Genomic DNA, 19,869 nt, shown 5'->3' on the forward strand with positions numbered 1-19,869 from the left:
CTTGTCCACTTGTCATGTCCAGTGCTGCTGATTCCAAAACCAATATAACTCCAGTAAAGGTGATGGAGTCTGTACCAACAACATCTTGCCACTTCTGCACCAATGTTGTTCCTCAGTGAGCTCAGTATCCTGTTGATATGCAGGATTTGCCAAATAACTTTCTACCCAGTCTACTGACAAGAAAAAAACTAAGGTCGAAAAGTATTAATAAAACTTCTTGGTTGTGTCTGTGTCACACATATTGCAAGAATGGGCTTCTGAAATTTTGACGATGTGATCCTTTATCGATGGAAAACTTGAAGTTACTACATTTGGTTGCAATGGCACTCATTTCAAGCAGTTGGTTTTATGAGGGAGATTACAGGTCTTCATGTTGCTGATTAAAACTAAACATGTTTTCAAAAAATATGCTGTGCTTTATGTTAAATATAATACCAATATGGTGAGCAGACATTTTTGCCTGTACAGTTTATATCACTATTTCCATATTTGAAACTTTTCATAGGCGTGGCTCTTGCAATTCGGTGGACACTTGATCAGTCTTGTCAGACATCCGTCAATTTGCAAAAAATTTTCGATTTCAATGGGTTTTGGCGTTTGATACCCAATGTTCAATTTCTGGAATGAAAAATCAGAACAACAAAATTATTTGATGCATGTCCAAAGAATCTGAAAGTTATTTGAGTGAAGCGGAAGTGCTGCAATGTACTGTAGTTGACACTAGTGTGCATTCAGCTTTTTCCTGTTGGTTTCCTGTCTGGTGTTCACTTTGTTGTAAGATGGTACATACTAATCCCCAAAGACTTAAAGCTGTTATTGCTGTGAAAAGATGCTCTACCAAAAATTGATTATGCAAATTATCTGCAAACAATGTATTTTGCCTCAGATAATTTACTTTTGAGTTCAGAATAAAAATTCAAATTGGAAAAATATGTACAGGTGTAACTTTTAAGGGGTTTGAATTCTTTTGCGAGGTACTGTAGCCTGGTTAACCAACTGATCTGTTTGAATACATCACTGGAAAACATTTATGTCCTGAAAAGTTTTTGGTGATTTTGATAGCTTCAAGCTGAATACAAATATGACTTTGCATTGACTGTATCACATAGGTATTTGGAAAAACATTAACTTTCATTGAATTTACCATGTTTAATAGCAGAAAGACGCAGTCACATTGTTAGTTCAGCTGAGATAAAAATGTTTTGTTCCTGATTTTTCTTTGTACTGATACCCTGATACCACTTTTCCATCATTGCAATGTGCTGGTGGAACCTTTCTTCATGTTCGTCACCGACTGCTCCAAGGTTAGCAGGGAAGAAGTCCGCATGAATGCAGAAAATTAATCTTCAGTGACTTGTTTTTTTGTTGACTTCATGGTTTTCTGTGCTTGAAGTATGTTGTCAATCGGCTGGGCCTAGTCTGGTGCTCTGTAGTTGCCAAGAAAATTCTCAACCACAATTCTCTACAATATTAGTAGCTTTATAGTGTGAGAGGAAGTTGCAGGAATAGTCGATTGCAACTAAACAGTATGTGACAAAAACATTTTAATGTGATTTTCGTGATCAGTACCTCAATATCCAATATCCACAGGATACACTCAACACGCAAAATCTTTGTTGTTCAGTGTTATAGATTGAGGGAGAAGAAGAGAGCTGACCTGGGATCAGTGAGAGTTTTAACAGTGCAGCACAGAAGTCAGAACTATTTTTTATGTTAGAACCTCAGCTTCTGCAAAGGGTCCTGCCTCTTGTCAGGTTAAACTGGGTTCCACTCTGTTGGTTTAAAAGCACTGAAACGAAAGCAGTGGGCAGAAAATGATGACTCAGACATAAAACCTAGCTCTGAGAATGGAATGTTCCGGCCTATTGCCGTCCGCCTGAAATGACGGAAGTTACCATACATTTACCAGAATTTGACTGTGGTGTGCCCACCCACTAAAACCTACACAATGGTGCATATCTGGACCAAAGTGTTTTGAGAGTCAGACATACAGAGTCTGACTCAAAAATATGTGAGAAACCACATCACAAACAGCACTTTTTTTTTAACCTGTATTCTTTCATTTTAGTAACTTGTGCCCTTGAAACCTGTTAGCCTAAAAAGGGCAAGGTGAGAGGAATCTTGTTGAGCGGAGGGTTCTGTACTTTCTGCTATGACTTCAGGCGTTATATCCCATCCCCTCGTCAAAGGTCAGGTCTTTTGTGGTTCAGTTCCATCACCCAGCTGTGACATCTGCGCTCACTATGAGGCTTTGAGTCATAACGCACAAAATGGGTATGAGCGAAGCCTGAGATTGGAATAATTTGCTGCTGCTGATGACCCTGTGTTTGTGTGGTCTGAGCTGTGCAGGTATGGAGGACATGCAGACAGAAGAGATAATGCAGACAGGACTTTTCACAAATAAGAACAATGATGGTCTTTGAGCCAGCATCAGAAAGTTAGCCTGACTCTTTTGTGTCACTCAGTAGGTATGCGGAACTGATCTGGATAACGCAACGTGATCTGTGCCATCCCAAGATCTCGTTGTACCTTTGATAGTGCTCATCAAGTTTGCAGTCTGGTAGCAAGAAGACATGTCAAGGCAGGTTTTGGGCAGAGGATTTCCTCTAGATGTCTTCATTTCCTGAGGTTCATAACTACACATTTGAAACTGCAGCTACCAATAGAACTGTGACCAAACAAGGACATCATCCATCAGCATCCATCATCTCGTAGTGATACCCTGCACATATATTACTGCATACGTGCTCAGAGACGTTGCAAGGGATGTGTTTCTGTCGTGTTTCAAGCTGCAGTATCCAAAAGTACCTCTTCCTTCAGACTACCTGTCATGTATTGATTTCTTTCTGAAGAGTCATCAAAAATTGAGTTATAATTGTTGGTGAGTCAGTTGATTGATTCTGTTCTTTTATTGGTTTTGTGAACAGCAAAGGGTCACAAGAGCATACAGATAGACACGGTGCAGTTTTAGGCTCACATTTTTTTTGCAGGTATGATCATGGGTGTACTTTCTAACAACTTCCGGAAGGGTGTCGTGGTATTCCACAATTCACTGGAATTGTCATGCAAATCAAATGTACATTTTTCAAGTGGGAGAAATTTAAACACTGCAGTCATCCACATGCTTACAGAGGGAAATTCTGGTGTGCACCGCAGCATTAAAATAAATTTTTTTTGCCAAATGTGCAAGAGTAGTTAGTGTACGGACCACAGCATCAACAAGAAAGGAGTTTGAGTTGTGATTTAACAAGAGAATAGTTGGAGAGAAATCAGTTTGTTTGCTAAAGGTTTCTTGTATCATTGCGTGTACTCCAGCCGTCAATTAATTTTTAACCTTAACAAACACTTCCTTTTAATATTGACAAAAAACTAACTAGTTTCCCTGCTGAATACCCTACAATGGGCTGGAGTACCCATCAATGGTATACCTTCTCTAGCCTGTACTTCCAGGATAAGCTCTGGACCACCATGACCCACCATCAGGAGGGAGAATGAATATTTCATCACAACTGTATACACAAACACATTTAATTAGCTGAGCCCCCATTCTGTTTAGGTTATGCTTTTGGAAGTCACCTAAAAGGGTCCATTATAAACATTCCTGCGTGTTTGGTGCAGGTCGGCTCCAGGATCACCTTTCCACAGAATCCAGACACATGCTGTCATGTTGCTTTGTTCTTTTCCACAAGCATGCGGAGCCGCCAGACTTAGAAGTGCTGTTGCTTACTCAGATATGTGGAGCTGTACACACACAACCAAAGTGCACTGGGGCGAAGGGATGATCTCAGGGTCCAGTGTTTGCGCTCAAGCTTCCATTTTCTTCAAGTTGAGACAGGGCCCTTGGTTTACTTACCAGTGCTAGGCATCAATGAATTCAGCCTATGCTCATGTCTAATCTTGAGTACAGAGGCCTGGACTGTTTGCAAGATATAATTTAGGGATATGTTTAGGCTGTGTCCAACCTCACCATTCGATAATAATAGCCGGGGATGCTCTCCATAAATTGGTGTTTTGATGTCCAGGTTAAACCCATGGAATGGTGTCACAGTACAAAATGAACATTCACCCTCCTGGATGGTCACGGCGTCCATGTGCATCAGCTGTCGGGATTTCGTTTTCCATTCTGCTTGTTTATTGGAAGCGAAGCCACAGACACACTCCTCTATTGCGTAGGCAAATAGTGGAGGAGAGGTGGGCCTGTAGCTCACAGTCTCCTATTGTTTTTCCTGCTATTTGTGTTTAGGTTGGCTATTTGCATGAGAACTTTGCCACCGGCTCCACAGCGTCACACAGTTTATGGCAAAGGAGGTTATTCGACTGGAATTGTTCAGTGGAAAAGAAGAAAACTTGTCATTCTAAACATGCTCGTTTGCTAGTTAAGTTTTCTCTGTCTCCCCAGCTGAGCTATAGGCCACCAAAAATCGTTTCCAGAGGACTTCTGTCCTAATTCTAAACACGTTGGTCGTTTCAAAGTCTGCAATAACTGAACAGTTTTTTTTTTTAATTCTTTTCAAAGATGCCTCAGTGGCATGTTGAGGGATGTCTTAGAGACACAGCAGCGGTGGTGGTGTTCTGATGTCATTATTATCATATCTGGGGGTGGCGAGTCAGTAGGAGACCACCAGCTGAACGATGGACTCTCACCCTCAGATTACGCTGATATCTCTTGATGTTCCTTGCGGTTGCACATTCTAGCTGCCGCCTTATCGGTGCTGTTATGGATACCCACAGCGCACAGCAGCTTTTCCCAGGCTGCCTTTGTTTTGCTGAAAGCTGCACCCTAAACTGACTTGACGGGAAGATGAAGGATGGAATTCACGGGGAAACACGCTGTGACGTTCGGCCTCTGGCCCTGGCCTTCCTGCACCGGTTGTTTGTAACACCTTTCATTTTCAGCTTGCACATTTTTGCTGACTATAAAAGGAAAGGTGGACCTGTCAGCTGGCACCACACAGGAACGTGCCTTGGACTTAGTTCCCTTTGTGCATTGTTTCAAACTCTCTGTCTTTTTTGTTCATTGGTGACACACAGTGCCGTCCGGCATGCATTTCCATAGTCTCCTGGCCTCTACTGACCGCCACACCAATCAAAAGCTTGCTGGCTGCCAACACTGTGACAGTGATAGGGACATGAAGCGATTAATCCTCCAGAGCTGATTCTAATCTTACCGGCTCATCAACCGCAAGGCCAAATATAGCCTACCACTGTTCGCTCGGACATTTGAATCCCTACCGTGCTCTCCTCATCCCGTCGGCAGTTCTGTTCTTCCTCACGCTTGTTGTAACAGCTGGGTGCAGGCGCTCATCCGGACAGAGCCCCGTGGGTTCAGGGAGGAATGCTGTGAAGAACGTACTGGGACTTCCGCTCACTTTATGCCATGTCAGTTCAACGGGGCCAACGCTTAGCCGCTGTCCTCTAATGCCCTGAAAATAACCCTTGCCAGAGGTAATACCATGAAAAGCTCAGGTGGCTAAGATATGAACGACTAAAATAAGCATAAAATAAAATAAGATCCCCTAGATCTGCAAGGATAACATAATAACCTGTCCTCTTCGTACAGTTCACCAGGTCTGATTAATAGCACCCGTTTTTTTTCATTGGCCCCACAAGCACGAAGCTCCTCCAAACAGCGGGTTGTGGAGATCACGTGTAGTATCACCTGCTCTCCCTGTGGCTTTCGGACGTTTATTCCCTACCTTCATAAGGGCACTTGAATATGAAGCCCAAGGGTAGGGCATTCTGACCGAAGCCTGACCGAAGCATCCAGCAGGCTATGAGGGTGAATCCCTGACTAGTGGCTGAGCTACTGACTGTTCGTCCTACACGTACTGAAAGGTGTTCAAACACAGGAGCACCCAGTCTAATGCGCAGTGTACGCACATTAGTACTCTGCGTCTAAGATGGACAGTCTGGGATGTTTCACTCGGAAGTGAGTAGGAAATGAAAGCATTTCAGGTCACACTACTAACCTATGACACATCACCTTTATTGTTTGTTTTCCCTTTTCCGTTTCCCATTTAGAAAAGCTTCGAACATTTGTTCTGATACCACACCATTTGTCTTACTTCACTGCTTTTCGTTCTCTGGGAACTACAAACATCCCATAATCCCTGATTTTGAGCTGTTTGCATAATTGAGGGAAATAATGTTTATAATCAGGGAGCGGTTTTGTTTTTGCTCCAAGACTAATTTGAATGGGTGACCCGTATTTGTTATGACTGGTGACTGGCTGATGCTTCTCGCATTATGTCTCAGTGTTTTGGCTTATTGGTATTAGCGATTATTCTGTTTATTGTGGTGCCTGTGATTTGTTTGTATGAAGCTGTAAGACTCTTAATGTACGTATGACCTTTCGGTCTGCACAATCAGCAGTAATGAAAAACAGGGACGGTCTGAATGGGCTCTATAGCCTGTAATTCCAAGCCAGATTTAGATTCAGTTTAGAATTTTTTTTGGGTTCCAAGACAATGGTTTCATTGTTGGGCTCATTTCCAGGACTCTTCTAGACACTACATTGTTAATACATTGTCTTCAAAATAATAGTATGTTTCAGCAAAAGATATCACAACAAATGTTTTTTTGTCATATTTACCAGCAGGGTACCTCATTTCCTGTGGTGGTGATGATATAGGATACAAATGAATAAAAGGTCTCATGGTTTAAGAAGACAGATTTGAGCACTTTTCTGAAGTGCAGTATATACATACAGGTTTACCAGGAATACATTACTAGTTATCACTCTTTGTGTGACTCGTGGATTACAAAGATTACGATGAAGGACCTTGACGCTGGATTTCTTAAGCTGTTTTCGCACAGTATCACACCCCTTTTAGACTTAAATGTGGTGCTTTAAGGCAATAGCTGAAAATCTCCCCTAAGAAGATTGGGAATCTGAAAACCAAACTGTATGTTTGCAGAAAACCAGTAAGCTCAGGGCAAAATGGGGGACTAAAGGGGGATGTTACACCCCCAGGGTTGAGAGGGTTAACTGCAAGGACAGCATTACTTTAGCATGACCCAGAAACAAGGTACAGCGTTAAAAACAAGCGTTGAGAACAAGCCAGTTTAGGATTATAGCCCACTGACATCATTTGCCTCCCATTTATCTCCTGCATTATTTCATTTTCAAGTATCTTTTTTCATTAAGAACCCAAGCACGAATGAAAGTTCATCTGTTTTGTACTGATCCCGGTGTCGATGAGATCATTGTCATTTTTATTTTAACCTGTTTTTCTTTCTTTTGCCCACGGTGACTAATGGAGGACCAGCGCAGAGAAAAGGATTCTTTTTTGCTGAGTAGGAAAGAAGTGATTTTCTCTGTGGCCATTAAGAAAACAGGTTCCATAGGTCTGTGAGTTACCATAGGTTGTATAATTTTAAACAAATGCACATATTAAAATTTGACATGTGTTGCACGGTGGGGATAAGTGCAGTTGTTATGTGGCTATGAGGAATAATCACACACACACACACCACTTGCCCGAGCAGGGTCGCAACAAGCCAGAGCCCAGCCCGGCAACACAGGATGCAAGGCTGGAGGGGGAGGGGACACACCCAGGATGGGACACCAGTCCATCGCAAGGCACCCCAACCAGGACTCGAACCCCAGACCCACCAGAGAGCAGGACCCAGCCAAACCTGTTGCACCACCACACCTCCCTGATATGAGGAATAATGCCTATTGAAAATATTGCTTTGCAGTGTAACGGAACTACACAACCCCTGGAGAGTAATAAAACTGTAAGAGGTCCAGGGGAAGGGCACGTTTCAGATAAACACAGAGCCCTGCACTGATGAGCGAACAGGTGAGTGTTCATCGGCCAGAGATGTTTATCTCGATAAAATCATCCATTTCCCTCTGATCCTAACTGCTATTTTCATTCAGATAGCTGCAATGACACCAAACAAGGGACGTTTTTCATTCAGGAGACGGACGGATGGTAATCTGCAAAGGAAGCTTCAAAATGATTTGATGAGATATCCCAGGTGGGATCTGACGAACGCAAACCATCAGCTGCGCTCCCGTGAAGCGCTGCGCAGGAGCGTCTCAGGAGAGATCTGCTGAGGTCCGTTGGAGACTCTTCCACCAACAAAGCAACAAATGCTGGTGACACATCCAGGAGCTGGAAATATCACTTAATAGCACAGAGTCTGTTGGTCCTCTACTTATGATCTTGATCTGGGCCGAGAGTGCGATCATCATTTTTCCAAAACACAAGTCTGTAGTGGCAAAAAGTTTGTAAGTCGAGAACCTGCTGGACTTTGTGGTGATGTATTAATGTATAACACTGAGAGACAATGCCAAGGAATGTTTTGCATAATACTTTAATAAGCTAAAGTGTGATGGTGAGTGAATTTCTCAATAAAAGCCTCTTGGAAGAAGCACCTGTCCAGGGAACCAACTGAATTCAGAAAGAAATACAGTTTGTTAAGTTTTATAAACTGCTCCAGGTTACAGCAACATAGAAGCAGAGAAAACACACCAAGGAACAGCAATTGCATCCAGGTACAAAGGAAGTGCTGAAGGTCAAAAGGTTGAAAAAAATCACAGGTATGATCATGTCGCATTACCTAATAAATTCCAGAAGGTTTCCAGAATTTCTTTGAATCGTCATTTAGATCAAATGTTAATTTTTCAAGCAGAAGAGAGCTAAACACTTGGGTCATCCACATTCTTACAGGGGGGAGTTCAGGTACAGACTGCATAATTAAAATGCTTTCTTTTTGCCAAGTATAAGAGTAATGAGCCAACATTCCATGACATCATCAAAGAAGGATTTTGAGTAGTGGCTTAACAAGAAGATCGAGTTGGACAAATGAAACTTTTTGTTTGAAATTTTTTGAATGGTTGAGTGAACCCTACAGTGTGTATCCTTTCGTATTCCCACAATAAACGTACCGAAGTGTGTGGAATGGCCGTAGATTTAAAATCTTATGAAGACACACTGAAGTGAGGAAAATGTTCATTTCATACATTTACATTTACATTTATTCATTTAGCAGACGCTTCTGTCCAAAGCGACGTACATCTCAGTAAAAGTACAATTTATGCATTACATTTAGAGAAGGAGACATAGCTGCAGACATGAAAGTCTCAAGCAAACCTAGTTTGTTCCCTACCACTTGCTGCACCGAGGTTCATCGCTCAAGTAGGTGCATAAGACACAGATAAATCCCGATACCGACATCAATTTTTTTTTCATTAAATATTATACACAAATGAGCAGTACAATACCAGAGTAATGGCTGAATAAAGGTTGTATCTGGGGATGCTTCTGGAGTTACGATGCGTGAACAGTTGCACCATAGACGATCTGAAGAGATCTTTGGCAAAGTGGATCTGGAAAAAGATGGGTTTTCAGACCCTTCTTGAAAACAGACAAGAGTTTCCGCAGTTCTGAGTGACAGGAGAAGGTCATTCCACCACAACGGACCCAGAACCGAGAACCTCCGAGCTTTGCCTTTCATGCACGGGACCACCGAGCGAGCAGTAGACGAGCGAAGGGGCCTGGCTGGGGTGTACCGGTTCATCAAGTCCTGTAAATAGCCGGGAGCAGTTCTACAAATACATACAAGTACAGCATCGTATTTTTCGTACCACGTTTGTGTGAAGCTTTGTTTAAAAGTGCATAAGCGAAGCTCTTAAAATGTGACCTGCAACTTGGCTCAACTGGGCTACAAGCGAAACGTTTGTGAGTTTCGCCCAAGGACACATACAGTACAGTTCAGCCACTCCTGTCCCCGAAGCCTTTCCTGCAGGCTCCAGCAGGGGGCGCACGCAGCTCATGTATACTCAGCAGGTCGCTGTACCGCCTGTTGTTCAGCAGCATTTCCCGCCTGTATTACGTGTGTTTTAAGTGTCCTGTGACACAGTTTCTCATGGTGGCACCGTCCTTTACCCTCCGGAGACGCAGGGCGTTTCGAAGCCTAATCGCTCAACGCGTGTTCTCACGCAGCGGTGGGACAAGCACGTTCGCGCGAGGTTAATAATCGCCATGTTTTCTGCAGGTCCTCACAGATGTAACTGAATGTGGTTGTGGCGTGTGAGGGAGCCGGGCCAAGTACGCGCCAACCCAAATTAGGACTTAATGCCTCAACTTTAGGAATTGAACGGATTTAAACACAGATCCGCTGCAGCAGATCGAAACATGTCACGCTTGCAAAAGTTTGCTTTTTGTCACAGCCCAGTGGCTTTTAGTTGTTTATTTGGAGACGGGCCTCTGCTGTTGGTGTTCCACAGGCCGCAAAGGCAGGTCCTTGTTAAATATTAGAAATAAAGGTCGCTCTCGAGGTAAAAAGGACACGATGGCGAAGCGTTAAAGATTTGCGGCGAAGGCTCCGCTGAGGATGAGTGAGGCGGTGAAAAAGGGCTAGCTAAAGCGGAGTAGCGTTTGGCAGGGCGTCCGCCGGCTGGTGGCCTTGCCAAGACGTGACACATTTACCTGCCGCAGGAGATCGGAAACCCGCGTCTCTGAAGTTGACACATAGCCCTGAGCTCCTTTTGTGACAAAAAAACCAAATCCACTCTCACATCCTGCTAGGGACATCCTAAAAAAAGAAGTTAACGTTCAGATAACAAAACCCTGCAGCTCTCCAAGTTTGTATGCGGTGCACATGAAAAAAGACGCCTTGTTAGTGCGCGGCCTCCGTCAGAACATGGAAACTTGCAAAGGACTTTCGGGAAGTTGCAGGAAACTCGGAGCGGTGAAATACAAACGTGGTAGTTTGATGGAGCTGGAAGTTGCACTCAAAGACACTGCTCCATCCAGGAAGTCACACCTGTGCTGTTAGTGGGAACCCTTGCAGAAAGCCTGACATTTCTGCATCCTTATATTCTGTGTCACAGAGCGTAAACCTTCTTATGTATGCCAGTGTCAAAATATTAAACCCCCCAAAACTTTGCTTCTTCGTTTCCACTCTTTCCTTATGTATTATATTAATCGTCCAATAGAGCTTCTCTTCATCGTGTTTCCAGTGTCCTTCATACTTTTTATAATATTTTCTGTCAGGAGCCCTTGAATTTATTTTCTGATCAATAACTTTGAGGAAGACAGGGGCGTGGTGGGGCAACGGGTTTAGCCAGGTCTTACTCTCTGGTAGGTCTGGGGTTCGAGTCCCGCTTGGAATGCCTTGTGATGGACTGGCATCCCGTCCTGAGTGTGTCACCTCCCCCTCCAGCCTTACGTCCTGTGTGGCCGGGTTAGGCTCCGGCTCACCGTGACCCCACTTGGGGCAAGCGTTTTCAGCAAGTGTGTGTGTAAGTTTGAGGACTGCAAGATTTGCTGTTACCATTAACAAAAAACCTTGGAGATGACCTACAGTGTTTGCTAAGCAACTTAGCAATGACTTACCTATTTGCACAGCAGGGTACGCTTGCTGTAAAAACTCAGGGCAAGTGCCTTGTGTGAGTTGAAGGACTTAAACTGGTGACTTTCAGTAATAGCACTAATCAGTATGACACCTGAGGCCCTATTTTCATCAACTCTGTCTTTATTAATGTTTTGTTAATGGTTGTTTTAATCAGTAATTAGTATAATAATGAATCTTCATGATGTTTCACCACAAAACAAGTTTTAATAAGAGGGAAACATATATGAAAGTGTTTTTTTTTAAGTGGTGAACTGTTGTTTAATAAATTGATGACTTTGGATTAGAAGTTTTAATATGCCAGGACTTCTGCTCTAAACTCTGAGGTTGTATAGTGTGTCTGTGTCAGTATGTGTGGGCCATTGAAAATCTCGCGAGACAGCATTACTATACTGTTGTTAAACACAGCTTGAAACACTGCAATTGCGACAGTGTAACTGTCGCTGTAATTTCTTACCTGAATTAAAGGAAAGAAACCAGAATTTTCCGGAGTTTGGACGTGATGCAAAAATCCCAAAAGCAACATCACAAATTATTTGCTTTATATTAAAATATCTAATGAAAATGAATCCATCAGAAAATGTTTTACTGGAAGTTTTGCAGTGGAAGCTGAACAATACACAGTTTCCCAGCTCTCAGGTGCAAACTGAAAGGTGCTAATATTAGTTCTTAGCTACACCTGAGCCACAGTGTATGTAAAATGTTCGTGTGTAAAATTCTTGTCAGTGTACATGTTCTGCTTGTTTTTTGGTGGGACCTCTGCGACTCTTTTTTGCCCCTCTAATGGGAAGGGGTTCAAGGCTGTGTATCATTTTAGCCCTCCGCCAACGTCCGCACCTGTCATATGGTGTGTGCCTTACCCCCCACATGGCCCGATGAGCCTGAGCTTGGCAGCCACCCAACACATGGGAGAAAGGACACACAAAGGGGATGATCTCATGGCAACCTCTGAAAAGTGCCGTTCCAGCATCTTCCAGGGCCCTGCTTTTCCATGTGGGCCTAATGAGTCATCATGTGCACCCACATGGAGCTGGCATCAAATTTTGGCATTTTCTTCCACATGGTTATGCTTCAGCTTTAGCTGAATGTTTTAAAATGCTTTCATCTCTGCAGTGAGATTACTATATTTATTCAAATTTTACAATGATAGATGTTGTACAAGCAGTTGCATCACGGAAACAGAATCAAAAGAAGTGTTTTATCCCATTTTTAAATAATTTCCTTTTGAAAGTGCCAAGACATTTTCACATTTTATGTATGATTGCGAAATATTAAAGTCTTGGAGCAAAAAGCAATTTGAACAATCTTGCATTTAAAAAAAATAGAATCAGCTCTGAATCTACTTATCCATATATATGTATGTATATACACACATACATATATACGTGTGTGAATGAATATATATGAACATATTTACATTTACATTGCATTTAATTTATTTACTTGACATTTTCATAGAGAGAAATATAAATAAAATAAATAAAAATGTTCAAAGAAAATTGTAAAACAAAATGATCTTATTATTTAGGGAAAAGTGGATTTGTTGCCCTGGACGCCTCCCTGGGGAGGTGTTCCGGGCTTGTCCCACTGGGAGGAGGCCTCGGGGCAGACCCAGGACACGTTGGAGAGACTATGTCTCCCGGCTGGCCTGGGAACGCCTTGGGGTTCCCCCAGAGGAACTGGAGGAGGTGTGCGGGGAGAGGGAAGTCTGGAGTACTCTGCTCGGACTGCTGCCCCCGCGACCCAGCCCCGGATAAAAGCGGAGGAAGATGGATGGATGGATGGATGGATTTGTTGCATGTGTAAACTCCACATGTAAGATCCAATGGTAATGAGTTACAGACATTGCTTTTCTGACTGCCACTTGAGACGAGCAGCATCATTCTGACACGGACACCCTGAGATGCAAAAACAACCACACTGTCACATGACTAAAAAAATTATTCTGGAATTAGTTTAGGAATGAAGCATTTTATAGTCCTGACCCATTTGTTGTTTGGGAGATCGAACTCTGGAGTAAACAGACACTTCAAATGTTGTGTCAAGATCAGTACAATGACTAAAAATAAAAGGTGTGGCTCCTTATGCTTAAAATAAATGCTGGACACAGCAATTCCGGAAGACTTATGTATTGATAAGAAAACATCACTATATTAAACTGAAGAAAAGGGGTTACCAGAACAGAAGCTCTCAGCCTAAGAATCCTTTTTCTCAAGGACCTATATCTCAAGTCAGCATCCCAATCTGCTTAGCACCCCCTCAGGCTTTCCTCCCTTTTCCAGTGGCCAACACACTGACCTCCTTATATTCCCCATGAGTCCCCACAGCGGTTGAACACAATTCCATTTTACCCACAATTCAACTATTTAAAATAAACCCATCTTCCCGCTCAAACTCCCAGCAACGTGGATTGTTACATCGTTGCATCCCCATGTGGGAGCAATAATTAGAGAAAAAATAGCACACCACTCACAGGAGACTGAGTAGGACAGCTGAACACTGGAAAGCAAGGAAGCGGGGCCTGCTTATCAACACGCTAATGTCATACAGTTGCTGTGGATAACACATTATAGATCCCCTTCAATAGCTGTGCCTTTACAGATGCTCCTTGACTTACGATGGTGAGCTGGCGATAGATATTCAGTAGAAACCCGTCCTTAAATTTAAAATTTTGATTTTTTTCCTGGGCAAGCGATATGCAGTGCGATACTATCCTGCGATGCTGGGTAGCAGCATTCTGCCACACTGTTGTATTTTGTGCATACATAATGTCACAGAAACGCCCATCCGTGTCTCCTGCTACTGGTGGGAAGAAGAAGAGGAGGTCAGTTACTCTTGAGGAGAAACTGAAGATAATTGCCCAGCATGAAGGCGGCAAGGCCGTAACGGCCATTCCATGTACACTAGGCTGTGATGTTCAGTAGGTTAGGTGTATTAAATGGAATTTTCAACTTACGATATTTTTGACTTAAAATGGGTTTCGCTGAACATAATCCCATTGTAAGTCGGGGACCACCTGTACTTTGGAAATGTGTTTTTCTTCTTTGTCAGGCCAATGTTCATACTGCAATTAATATTGAAGTGCAACATCAAGGACAGGCGGTGAGAGGGACATGTTTTCTACAGAGGGAAGCCTGGTACATTCATTTTTTAAACCCAGTAGCACCAAATGGACTCAATAAAAAGATGACTACACTGTTTTTGGTAACGAAACCTTCAGTCAAATGTTATCCTGACATTTTTTTTTAAAAAACAATTGTTTCTCTGCCGAGGGGGTGCGCTGGCACAGTGGGTTGGACCGGGTTCTGCTTTCCAGTGAGTCTGGGGTTCAAGTCCCGCTTGGGGTGCCTTGCGACGGAGTGGTGTCCCATCCTGGGTGTGTCCCCTCCCCCTCCGGCCTTACGCCCTATGTTGCCGGGTAAGCTCCGGTTCCCCGCGACCCCGTATGGGACAAGCAGCCCAGAAAATGGGTGTGTGTGTTTCTCTGTACTGTATATATGTAATAAAAATTAACAGTTGCTTTAGGGAAAAAGTTTTACATATTTGTTTCTGCTCCCTTGGCGCGTCACTGGTCCGTGAACGATGATGTCATAATCTGTCACGTTATACATGTCATTCTTTGCGTAACATATACAGTACGCTGAAGAAGACAGGTTGCCGAAATTTCTGCGCTGTAGCCTACCTGTCCAAGTATTTACAGTATTTTGCTAAGCTGTTGTGTGCAATCCCGTCTCTATTTTATCTTATATACTGTGTTTGTGTATACTATGGTTTTTGGATTCCAGCACCAAAGCTTGTTGTTTTTCTTTTGACGTCATATTGTGTGCACCTTTACATAATTAAACTACATACATAAACACACACACACACACACACACACACACACACACACACACACACACACACACACATTTTCAGAACCGCTTGTCCCTTACGGGGTCACGGGGAACCGGAGCCTACCCGGCAACACAGGGCGTAAGGCCGGAGGGGGAAGGGGACACACCCAGAACGGGACGCCAGTCCGCCGCAAGGCACCCCAAGCGGGACTCGAACCCCAGACCCACTGGAGAGCAGGACTGCGGTCCAACCCACTGCGCCACCGCACCCCCTCATACATAAACATCTAAATTATTTTGTGGCGGGATGATAATAATACAGGTGGACTGGTTTATGAAAAGCTTGGTATGGAATTTTTCCTGCTGTCCATATCATCACTGTAATGATGAGCTCAGGCTGATTAGCAGGTGACACTTTATCTGGCAAAGCGTCACATTCTATTTTTAAACCATGAATCAGTTCAAGGGGTTCAAACTAATAAAGTGTTTTTCCGGATGAAATCAAGATGGTTCTTAAACGAAGGAGAAAACCTAATGGCTGTGGCTCTGTGCTGGGGTGCAGTGCACTGTGCAGCCTACCATGCGGCTGGTGATAATCAACTTGGCGTTTGAGAAACCGGTGCCACAAACACCGTTACCTAGCTGGTACTTATCTACTCTGTTTCTGTCTCATGCAATAACAAGCATCTCCAGAGAAGTTACTGCCAAATTTGGAACTGATTCCCCCGTCCTCTGTTTGCAAGACTGTTAAAACACATAACAACAACATTTGTTCCGGGGAATTCCGCCTGAATGGCTTCCTGTTACGAGTGGGGAGCAGGAAAGACGCGCTGTCGTACTGAGTGTCCTTTCGGAAAATGCTGAGAGCTGTCATTTCAGTCCTGGTTCCCATGCCATCAATCATCCACATTATCGTTTGAAATATTTCTTGGTCGGTCACTTCAGTCGGTAGGAATGGTTTTAAGGGTCTGAGTTAATAACACCTGTTAGCTGTTGAATATCCCTAAGTGCTGTGTCATGGTGAGTGTAGCATGGTGGTCGGAGCTGCTGCCTTTAGACCCAAAGATTGCTGGTTTGAGCGTCACCTTTTGCTGTAGTACTCTTGAGCAAGGTACTTACCCTAAATTGCTCCAGTAAAAATTACCCAGCTGTACAAATGAGTAAATAATCATAGGTAGATTAACATTGTAGGTCACTTTGGAAAAAAGTGTCAGCTAAATGAATAAATGTAATAAAAACAGCAGAGAAAACCATTGCCTCTCTTCCACTTTATTAAGGAAATGCCATTTTTGTTTTCAGAAGTGGTTTTTAATTAATTTCTAGAATCTCACCATGAAGAGACCTAAAACAATGAACTTAACTGTCTAAATATATAGACGGTTGTTTTTCAAGAGGTTCATACAGCGCTAACACTCCGTTCGTTACATACTCTGATGTTTATAGTTTTACGTTGATTTCAGAATTCTGGCAAAACATGATCTGTTTTTGTAAAGTTGTAAACAAGAGCTGTGCCAAGCTGCTTGTGGTTTCTGCTTTAGGTGAAGTGAGGGAAGGGGTGGCCATTTGTCCGAACTGGAAGGCGGCCTTCGGTCGTGGGTTGGAAACTACAATCCCGCGGCCTGAGAGAAGGCCGACTTTGTTTGGTAAACAGTCTCCGTTGCACTTTCCGTGGCAGCTTATACAGGCTCTATCTCGATGAGGCACTGGAAAATCCAGTGTGCTGGGAACAAATGCGATAAAAGCATTGAAGATTTGACCTGAGTGTTAATGACATTTGTTTATTAAGTAGCAGGTGTGTTGGGGTGGCAGACAGGTTGGGTAACTATGTCATTATGTGCGGCCTCATGACCTTTTCTCAGCTTTACATTTCCTTGTTTATTTATAGAAAATCCCCACCTAAGGTATTCCACACACAACAAACCAGTGCATTAAAGAATGGCTTTTATAAAATTCAAGCCTGCAGAATTTTTTTAAGAATTTTAGATTTTATTCAAGATGGTGAACTTGATAAACTGGAAAAGGTGCAACCTTATATCTTGTTAGTAAGTTCCAGCTCGTCACATTACAGGCTTTATGATGTGAATTGGTACATCTAGTTGGGATGTACAGGTACAAGCTGTCTCTGAGGTTTCCTCGAGGGAGGCTTAGCTTCTGGTGTAATATTTAGACTTTTTTCTGGCCCTGGAGAGCCTTTCGCCAGAGAGCAACACTAAGCGCATTACTTACTAATGAAAGCATTGGAAATGAGGTTATCCATATCCATGTTTCCATTCCTGTTTGCAGTTTAAATTTAACATTGTATTCTTCACCAGGAATATCTCTTCCTCTTCATCCATGCTGCTGTTGCAATCATGAGGGAGGAACATTAACCACAGTCTCCTGCAGAGTTCTGACAGGCATATCCACAGTGTCCAAAGTACATGCCCTCACTAAGTTACTATATACTAATGTGTGCTGGTGACATTTCGTGTGATCTTCTGAAGCCCACCACCTTGCCCAATACCTGATTCACATGAGTAGGCGGACAGCCTTCGAAAGGTGCAAGGGTATAAACAGCGACTAATAAGAAACGCGATCCCAGCTCCTTACATTGTTGTGCTGCTTTGTACTGAGTGCATATGGGGGTTTCAATCTGTCGATGAGTTTGAGTTTGCTTCTCGTTTAAATTTATACACAGCACACCAGCAGCCTCATGCTCTGTTTTGGTGCACAGGAAAAGCCTTCTTGTTTGTGACCCTCTCATTGAGCCGACACTGCGAGCGAGTGTCTCTGACCTTGAATTAACAAGTGGTCTGGTAAGCTGCCATCAGCTGACCCAGCTTCAAAGCAGCTTATTCTTTGTTTCCTGGCATGAGCGCTATTATTTTTAACTGGATGGCACCTGACAACCCAACCCTCCAGAGAAACATGATCGCATGTTTAATGGTGTACCGGCACTCGGGGGTTGATGTCGGTGGTTTTAGACTAAAGTTCTTGTGGCATTTTCTGTGGCTGATGGCTGATCCGTTGTTGACATGGAGTCATGTCTCTGACGAAAGTCAAATATAATCACAGCGAGCTGATTGATGTCATGGGGTGGGCGAGCAAGTTGTAGAAATATTGTTTTCATGAATCGCCAGCCAGAATACATTGCAGTACCAGTATACCATGAAATGTAGTATATTTAAATGAACCCTCTGAATAGCGAATGGTTGCTGTAAGTTGTGGCTTTCTGCTGGCGGTCAGACTGGGACATTTTCTTTATGCTGCATTTCTTTCCCCGATTACAGCAAAACCACCTAGTGCATTTGGTGACCTAAACAAAGTAAACCGAAACGGAACGACACCTAGAAAGGTTACATAGCTTGTCTTTCATGCCTCCTCAAAATACGCTGGCGAAGACCATCCCATACGGCAGATGCAGGCTGGTTGGGAGCGATAGGCCGCAGCAGGTGGAAATAATAAATACTGCCGGGATGGCTGCCAGGCTGGGCTGTCTGGAGGTAACATGGCTGCCTGGGCGCACCGCGGACCTCGCGCTCTAATGAGTGGCTCTATATCCATGGCCACATGAGGCACTTGCCTGTCCTCACAACTTTAGTTGTCATTGAGCTTGTAGCTGATGTGCTCCTTGATCATTTACTAGATTCAGCCGCTGGATTGTGAAGCTCTAAGGAAACACAGCGTATGCTCCGTCGGGAACCATTGTTCTCTTCACCCCTGTATGGTTTTGAAAAGGCTGTGTTTCAGACCAGCTCATCACCACCTGTTGGCTCTTTAGGGCATAATCTGTAAAGCGAGGACATCCGGAAATGACACAAGGCACTGACAGCCCTGCCTCGGGCCATTATGACTGAGCTGCCTGCTGAAATTATGCTGTCATTCTTTCTACCGTGCTGCTGGTAGACAACAAACATATTTAGTGCGGCTGTAATGCCCGTGAGTTCAGCTCTTTCAAACGATTGACATGTCGCCTTGACAGCCACCTGGCTTTATTGCCAAACTAATGCTGAGAGAAAAGAAACCTGCAGAACATTGCTTGGAGACAACATATTTAAACCCACTTCGGACTGGTTTCTGCATGATCATTATGATGTGTTTGTCCCTAGGTGACTTAAGGATTATTCCTAGCTACCTCTTTACAAGTCACGCACTGCCAGCTTGTGACGTGGCTGGTGAAGGGGCTGCGTTCAGCAGGACACCACTCTCAGGGCTATCCACTTTCAGGCATGGGAGAGCGCCGCGCTGCTCATGGGACTGTTTGCTCTCGGGCCTGTGGTTATGCTGGCTTCAGTTCAGCTATGTTGCACACTGCTGCTATGGAAAGGCATCAGCATCGGTCACATAACTGACCTCTTTTTTTTCAGTCTTGCATAATCTGCTCAAGTTTTGACCTGCATTTATAAAAGACAAATGTGTTCTTAATAAAGGCTTTTGTGCTTTGTAAGCAAACTGGAAAGTGGATAGTATCCTGCAATCTTTAGCAAAGGGAAACAGCAAGACAAATCCCAAGCAGGTCATACAGTTTCCGTGCAAAAGCCTGCTAGCGAGAGCAATGATATTTCACGTCAGCCCATTGATGTAACAGTTCAGCTGTGAATTGAATATTTAAAAAACGAAGTCATTTACTGACTTACGGAATTAAGTTTTTTTAGCTATACCCTTTTACTTAAATACCGTTCAGAAA

The sequence above is a fragment of the Scleropages formosus genome, chromosome 11 (genome assembly GCF_900964775.1).
Source record: "Scleropages formosus chromosome 11, fSclFor1.1, whole genome shotgun sequence".
NCBI classification, from domain to species: Eukaryota; Metazoa; Chordata; class Actinopteri; order Osteoglossiformes; family Osteoglossidae; genus Scleropages; species Scleropages formosus.